Source organism: Prosopis cineraria, unplaced genomic scaffold, assembly GCF_029017545.1.
Source record: "Prosopis cineraria cultivar Desert tree isolate PC_DT_omini unplaced genomic scaffold, ASM2901754v1 PC8, whole genome shotgun sequence".
In the NCBI taxonomy this organism is placed as follows: Eukaryota; Viridiplantae; Streptophyta; class Magnoliopsida; order Fabales; family Fabaceae; genus Prosopis; species Prosopis cineraria.
The window spans coordinates 12,469,764-12,478,033 of record NW_026555339.1 but is presented as its reverse complement, the minus strand read 5'-3'; the positions used below and the strand labels follow the sequence as shown (position 1 = coordinate 12,478,033).

The 8,270-nt window shown below is 30.0% G+C and overlaps 1 long non-coding RNA gene across 2 annotated transcripts; it reads right to left on the bottom strand.

Moving 5' to 3' along the window:
• Positions 1-6,245: 6,245 nt before the first annotated feature.
• LOC129318035 (uncharacterized) lies at positions 6,246-7,730 on the bottom strand. 2 transcript variants are annotated; one of them, XR_008595149.1, is made up of 3 exons: positions 7,677-7,730; positions 6,980-7,048; positions 6,246-6,526 (listed from the first exon to the last, which is right to left on the bottom strand). It is a non-coding gene; the product is annotated as an uncharacterized LOC129318035 (long non-coding RNA). The 2 variants fall into 2 exon arrangements; XR_008595150.1 differs by lacking the exon at positions 6,980-7,048 and having other exon boundaries at positions 7,677-7,727.
• Between the last annotated feature and the right edge of the window lie 540 nt (positions 7,731-8,270).

Genomic DNA, 8,270 nt, shown 5'->3' with positions numbered 1-8,270 from the left:
CTATTTCCACTAATCTTTATTTGTTGTCGAACCTAATTTTATATATTATAATTTATAAATTAAGTTCTACATGCTCCATGTAAACCATAAGCAGGATCATTACCCTATTGAGTGATGTCGCAAGACTTGTTGGCGTGGAGCAAGGCTCTTCTTTAATTAAACTGAGTTCACTTCTAAATTTTTTTTTTTCCTCAAAAGATTCTATTTATAAAGAAGATTTTGTCAAAATTTTTACCAAAAATTTGCAACTAAAAATATCTAATAATATTGAAAGAATTCTATTCTATAAGAAAGTGCGTTTGTGGTTAAAAATAAGATGTTTTCCCTTTGAAGGCATAAAGGATGTGGGCTTTTACACATGTCCTGTACCAGTCATATCTTGATTTTTGGGAGTGACAACGTCAAAATCTCTTTCAACTTAATAACATTTTCATGGTGTAATTTCTTCAGAATTTTGAATTCACGAATAGCAGTCATAAAAAACTGCAACAAAAAAGCAAAAATTCAGGGAAGAGCCTTGTGATACAAAATTAGTAGCAGACAAGAGAACAACCAATAATACTTTCTCAATTACGAAGTGTTACTTGAAATTCTCATCGTGAAAACATCAACTGGACTGTAAACAAAATTATCGTATGCACCCATAATAGAGCAAATAACATTCAGCAAGGTGATGGAAGAGACACACCCTCTCTCTCATTGTCCATTCTTATTTCTTCAAAGCAACAATGTCACCTGTTCTGATTTCTCTAGCCATGTACAAAGGTATAGATCAGTTCCTTCTTGCAGTTGCAGTGTCAGCAATGAAGAATACACCCAGAAACAAGATATTTTGGAGCAGAAATAGGCAAACAACTCTACCTGCAGGCTATAACTCAAGCATATGCCTTAAAAGGGAAATTTAAGAATAGAAAATATTACAAAGTAAGTAAAAAGTTCTAGCAGTGCAATTCTTACACCTACAACCCAAATTATTTTTCTTTGGGAGTTGAAACCTATAATAAGTAATTGGTGTCTTCCGATTCCAAATCTATAAGTTGGAACCTATTATGGGACATTTGATGCATTACAGATGTATGATCATTACTCTTCAAGGGGTTATTCTATTCCACCTTTTAGAAAGAAAAGAACTTAAATCAAAATACTTAATACAGAACTTCTACCGTGAAACCCTGCCCAAGGATTGTGGCTGTTCGCCCTCCCCCATATTTAACAAAGCTATTGCAAAATTGTATACAGAACTGGTTGCATACACATGTACCAATTCTATAGGATTCCAATCATGATAAGTATCGTGAATCGGAAAGCGCATGCTTTAATTACGAATCATAAAACATATCAAACTATAAGATTTAGTGACAACTGAAAAATAGCTTCAAATATAATAATGTTCCATATGTATCCTTGTAATATAGAGAAAATGCTAAAGATAATAAATCTGATTCATGAGTTAAGATGGTGAATGCAATAGACAACAAAACTCATCTAGAAACCTTTTAAATTATCAAGTAGTCAAACACCCCATCCAGCAACTAAATAAAACTTGTGAACTGAATGCAGTCCTCGAGCACAAAGGCAAAACATCACAAATAGACCTGATTTTGGGTTGGGATAAGGGCCTGACTTTTGCCAAATTTCAATGGTCCCGCACCTAAAGCGCTTTTGAGAACTCACATCAAAGGCCAATTTGGGTTGGGCTAATGGCCTGACTTTAGCCAAATTTCTAAGGTCCAACATCTAAAGCCCTCTTGAGAGCTCACAGCAAAGGCCAAATCATTATAAAAGTTCATCTGAAGGTGGTGAAGGGCAAAGGACAATTAGATTAACATAGTTAACATAGTTTATTAAGGTGCTTGGTAAGTTATAGCAGGGGTCAAAGACAGTTCTAAAGAGTACAGACAAGTTTTTTAAGGTTTCCAATGTTGTTAAAGGCGAAAGGCACACTGAAGGCGCAAAACGTATAAAATGCCTTAGGCGCAAGGCACTAAAAAGGCATGTGCCTGAACGAAGGAAGGCGCTACCATGTGCTGTAGACTCTAGGTGTTGCCGCTTTGGTCTGAACTTCTAAGGGGTCATAATAGGTTCTCTTTTATAACCTAAAAACTATAAGTTAGGGTTAAACTTCCTAAAAATTTTCCCAAGGTCACAATAATTTCTGTGTCAAGTTTAAGATTTCAATCAAAGATTATATCTTGCAATAAATTTAAATCTTTTCTATTATGTAATTGTCCTCCCTTATTTTAAATTTAAATTTTCTCTATTTTCTAAGTTATATCATATAACTCTCCATATTTTATATCATATTTTAAAGGGTTATTTATTAAAAAAAGAGCAAACTGATCATCTTCTTCAATACGCTACCCAATAGCAATTGATTAAAGTAGTCAATGTTGTCCTCATCTGCTCTTCTTCCAAATCCAATCAACATCGTCCTCGTCCTCACCTTTTTTTGTTCTTCAAAACTCAGTTCCAGTCAGTCATTGTCTTCTTTTCTTCAATACCCAGTCCTAGTTGGTCGCCTTCGTCTCTTCTTTAATGCCCAGTGATCGACCGTCATCTACTCATCTTCTATTCTCTTGTTCTTCAACTCGCTTCAACCAGGCGCCCTCAAGCGAGCGCCTTTTGTTAGTGCAAGGCGCACAAGGCACTTTCAGGCGAGTGCCTGACTAACCCCATCACCTCTCTTCATGCGAGAGGCGATGAACCTGTTTAGCGCCTCGCCTTTGTGCCTTAGGTGCTCGCCTTTAACCACACTGAAGGTTTCACAAAGTTTTATTGATTGGCCATAAAATCCTATCTGGTCTTCTCATTAAAAAGGTAAAGGCGTGATCTTTCACCACTCATGGGTGCCATAAATAGATTTATGGCAAGACTTTGGCAAACTAGGAACCGCCAACAACAACCACAAGCCTAGGTGGGTAAGCTACATGGACACAACACTATTATACTCTATCAACAACAAAATCTTGGGATATATTGTTAACAAACTATGAACTGCCAGTGCAGACTTTTTATTTCACTGGTTGCATTTCTTCACTATCATTATTCATCATGTAGGAAGTCCTGTCAGTGCTGTCATATGGCATGTAAACTGAGGCTAGAGCTTCTATACTGAACAACATAATAGACAAGTACACAGCGCCAGTTACCAGCTAGCTAAGAAAGTTTAGCCACTATGATCCACAAATGACTAAGCGTCTGATAAGTTGAAGTTTAAACAATATATATTTACAAGCCCCCATGTAAGTCACCAAAGAAATAAGAAAAACGATATTATGATCAAACATAAGCTGCTGCCGACAACCATAAACACATCACACCAACATAAAGAAAGCAAAAGCAAAATCGGAACAGATGCTTAAAAAAATTAAACTATGAAGCATTGCAAAACTAAGAAACAGAAATAGCAATTAACGAGTACAGTGATACTGCATGAAGGAAACAGGGAAAAAAAATTAAAACTAACCCATGAGTTCCCTCGCCAATCTGCTCCAACTTTTCCAAGCAATCAACACTTCTGGATCCCCATGAAGGATACTCATCAAGGTTCAGCTGGCGCGATAGCCATTGCTCCTAAACCCAAAACACGTGTTCGAATTCAAGAACAAGGAAACCTAATTAAAAAAAAAAAAGAACCACATAACAGAAGTGCAATAACAGATGGCCGATCAGGGCTTTTCACCACCGGAACAGTTGGAGAAAAACCACATACCAGAAGCGCAATAACGTTGGAATGAAACAAAGTCGACACCTTTCGAGAAAGGCAACGTCATATGCAGCGGAGTGGTGTTTAAGGAATTGAATTGGGAAGAATGAAGTATCTGGATCGATGAAATAGAGAATTGGGAAGAGTGAAGAGTTTAACCAAACGATATTAGCGGCACGATGAATCAAATGCGAGTTTCAGTTGACTCCATGAACCATCTCTGCCCTCTCAACAACGATTCGAACACTTCAATGCAAGCTATCACGATTATGTCCGCAGCGTTGTGGCCGATAAACTTGCTGGATCGTCTGGGTTTCTAGGTTTTACGATTCTATAGCCTCTTGCAATTTTGGAGGATGCCGTAACTTGACTAAGATTAATACTCTCAGGATTATTGTTCCTACTCTGTAATCTTCTGTTTCCTTGGAAGGTTTTCACTCTGTTTGTTATCAACCAATTTTTTTTTAGAAAAAGTTATTTGAAAAAAAAAGGAGGAATTAAATTTGACTGAATAAAAATAAAAATAATAAAATTTAATTAAAATATATAAATAATGATTAAGTATTTTAAAATGTTATAATTCATCTAAAGTTTTTGAGTATTTTTCTGATATTAATAATTTTAATTTAAAAGATTAAATTATTTTTTATTTAAAATAAAAATAACAATTTAACTTATTTTTTCAATCATAATTTTTATTCTATAAATCATAAAAATTGAATAAAAATTATAACTTTTTATATAAATTTTTTGTGTGATTGATAAATAAATTTAAAAATAATTAATTCTAATCATAATTTTTATTTCAGAATTATAATTTTAATCTTGTGAGTTGAAAAAATTAAATAATAAAATAATAATTTGTCACATAAAATTTTTTTTATTATTGAAGTTCAAATTTTAAAAATAATTAATTATAATTTTTATTCAAGTAATTAAAATTTTTATTTTAAAAATTATAAGAATTGATTGAAAAATTAAAATTTTTTACGTAAATTTTTTTTATTATTAAATTCAAGTTTTGAAAATAACCTATCGAAACTTTTATTTAAACAATCACAATTTTTATTATATAAATAATAAAAATTAAATATGAAATTATAACTTTTCATATCAACTTATTATTAAATAAGAGACAATTTAATTATTTAATTTAAAATTATTAATATCAAAAAGACATTTATAGACTTTAAAAAAATTATAATATTTTGACTTGATTGTTTTTATATATTTTAGTAAAATTTATTGTCATTTTCTCTTGTGAATATCTATTTTTATTAGGAAATATCTGTTTCTTATATATTATATAATTCATAACAAATATATATGTACACTATATGTTGGTTTATAATTAAATCAAAGGATATGAATATTACACGCGCACGTATATATGCATATACATACATATATATATATATATATATATAAATGACCCTTGGTGAACAATTTATATATCACTTATTATATAACAAATTATTTTTATTAATATTATGAATAAATTAAATTTATATGTCTTTATTTTATAATTACATGAAAATATATTAAGTAAGTAAATTTAATTAGATTTTATAAAAAAATAACTATTTTTGAGTAACTTTTATACTCAAAGAATGTAAGCGATAAATACTTTCAATTTACATGATTAATATTTGGACCTCATTTTTAAAATATTTAAAATTAAAATTTGTGTGAAAATCGCATGATTAAAATATTTTTTTAAGAAATAAGTATGTATTTGCCAAAAAAATAAATATACAAACATATGATGCTTAGAGCTGAAAAAATAGTTTGACCTAGAAAACGACCAAAATTTGAAGAAGTTATCAAGCCTTTTGGCTTGACTCTAGATGGCCATTAAAAAAAAAACATACTCAAGCGTTTTGATTATCAATATCTAGTCATCTTTTTCAAGAAAATAAAGCTGAAATCTAAATCTATCCATCATTTTTTTTTTTGCATCCATATATCTGTTTCTTATATATTGCACATATAGACATATCTAAATATTAATTAAATATTTCATCCATTTAAAAATATAAGATAATTTTAATTGAATCTCAACTTTCAATAAAATAGTTACTTGTCTTTAAACTAACCATATTTTTTCATATTTACCTCTATTAAACACTTTAAAAAAATAAAGTAATCTATTCAATAGGGACATTTTTTGAAGAAAAAGGCCATAGTTACATCTTAAAAGACTCAAAACACTTTATATTTTTTTAACATTCAACTCTTTAAAAAATATTTTATATTTTTTAACAGAAGTAGTGTAACACACCAAATTTTTTTTTTAAATAATTTAACTCAACCATAGTTGGGTTACAGCCACCCAACACATTTTTATATCAATAATTTCGATATAAAATATTTTATAATTGGCTTCAACTCACACACTATAACATTTCAGATAAATTTTTACCTCCCACATGCCATTAGGCTAAATCACATTTGTCCATCCTTATACTCCCAACAAGTAAACTAAATCACATTTGTCCATCCTTATACTCCCAACAAGTAAAATAAGCAATTTAGTCAATTTTCAACACAAGCCAGTTATTTGGCCTTATAATCATGCCATTTTAACCAATCCAAAGTAAACCAAATATTAAAATTACAGTCATCCAAATTGTACCAAAAATAGAAATAGTTTGAAAGACATGATTACATTTATATATTCATATAATTGACAATAAACAAAAAGCCCTAATATTGGCAATATAACACATTATAAATCATAAATTAAATACCCAAAAGAGACAGTGGATCTATACCACTAAGCCTCTGGGACTCCTCCACGTGTCACTCGTGGCTCTTCTCCTGAAAATTGTTAACCACATAATGAGACTCAAAAGTCCCAGTAACCAAAGCCAATTTATGATAGTGTATACAAACAGTTAAGTGTGTGCTTACTAAGTGAGAATTAAAAATAATATAATTCCAACAAATATAAGAAATATTATAATACACACAAACAACCATCCTTATATCCCTCCATTAACCTCGAGCCGTAGCCCTCACTCGGTGCTAAATTACCCGGCCAAAGGTAGATTAGCCCGAGCCCTTACAAGCCACCTATTGAGCTCCAATAGGGGCGTACCACGTGGCACATAAATACAACAATAATAGCAAGTCTCCCAACACCTCCCACAATAATTAAACAAATTCATAATAATATTGCACAATTATACAATATTACAAAATTCATAATTTTCTCAATAATCACCCAATTAACAAGAAGTAACACTAATCATAAATTAAAAGCATGGTTACCTTGTGGCTTTTTCAATAAATTATTCCTTAAAATTTCTCTCTCACCACAATCTTCACCAGTAATACAATCTACAAATAACATATTATTTATAAATATTAGTTTCAATTTTTGAAACTAATAAAATAATTCTAATAATAGAATTAAAAATATAACATAATTCCTAATCTCAATCTTAATACAAATCTATAGTTAATACTATTAAGTAAATTTTTAACTCCTCTTTTAATTATCAATAAACATTAATAATCTAAAAATCAACTTCTAAACTAATTTCTATTATCAAAATTTTTTTTTTATTTCATAAATTCGTACCTAAAATACTCAAAAATTAAAAATTAAGTCTCTAGCTTAGAATCATAATCCTATAACCATAATAATTCATTTCTCATCCCAAATAATCATCTAAACCTCAATAAATCAACATATATTTTCAGATCTAGTTTAGAATTTGATCCATAAGCCACAGATTCAAAGATCATCAATAAATTTATACTCTAGAACATTTATTATACTACTGACAACCTCAAAAACCATATTTATTCAACATAAATTCATCCCTCTTTCAGATCTTAAATTTTCTACCACTACAAACTCAGAAACTAAAGAAGAAGGATGACTAAGAAAAATTTTTAGAACACTTACTTAGTCTTGAAAAGCTTAAAATCACACCCTAAATATCCTATTAAAAACTCTTACCTTAAAAATTTAGATATTTCGCACCGGCAACTCGCTTCTCTCCGCCTCAGCTCGCGCGCAGAATGAATGAGGAAATGAAGGAAGGTGAGTTTTTATAAAAATTCAGTGGGTCCCACACATTTTTTTTTATTATTATTTCTTCTCTCTCTCTCCCCCCTTTTTTTTATTATTATTTTATACTTACTATTCATGCGGCGCCGAAAGCAAATTCGTTTTCTCTTCTTCTTCCTTTTTTTTTTTTTGGCATACCTTTTTCCCTTTTTTTTATTATAATAATAATTTAATAATTAATTTTTTTAATTAATTTTTTTTAATAAATTTATTTATTTTATTTTTTTTTAAATTTAGAATTATATCCTAAATTAGATTTAATAATCATTTTCTACTAATTTTCTTACCTCTAAATATTATTATTATTTTTTTAAAAAAAATTTCTATTAACCTAAATTAACTATTAAAATTTAAATTGGGATGTTACAATTCTCCCCTCCTTTTAGAAATTTTGTCCTCAAAATTTAAAATTAATAACTATTAACTACTCACTTAATCAAAAAGACGAGGATAATCACGTCGCATACTGTCCTCGGTCTCCCA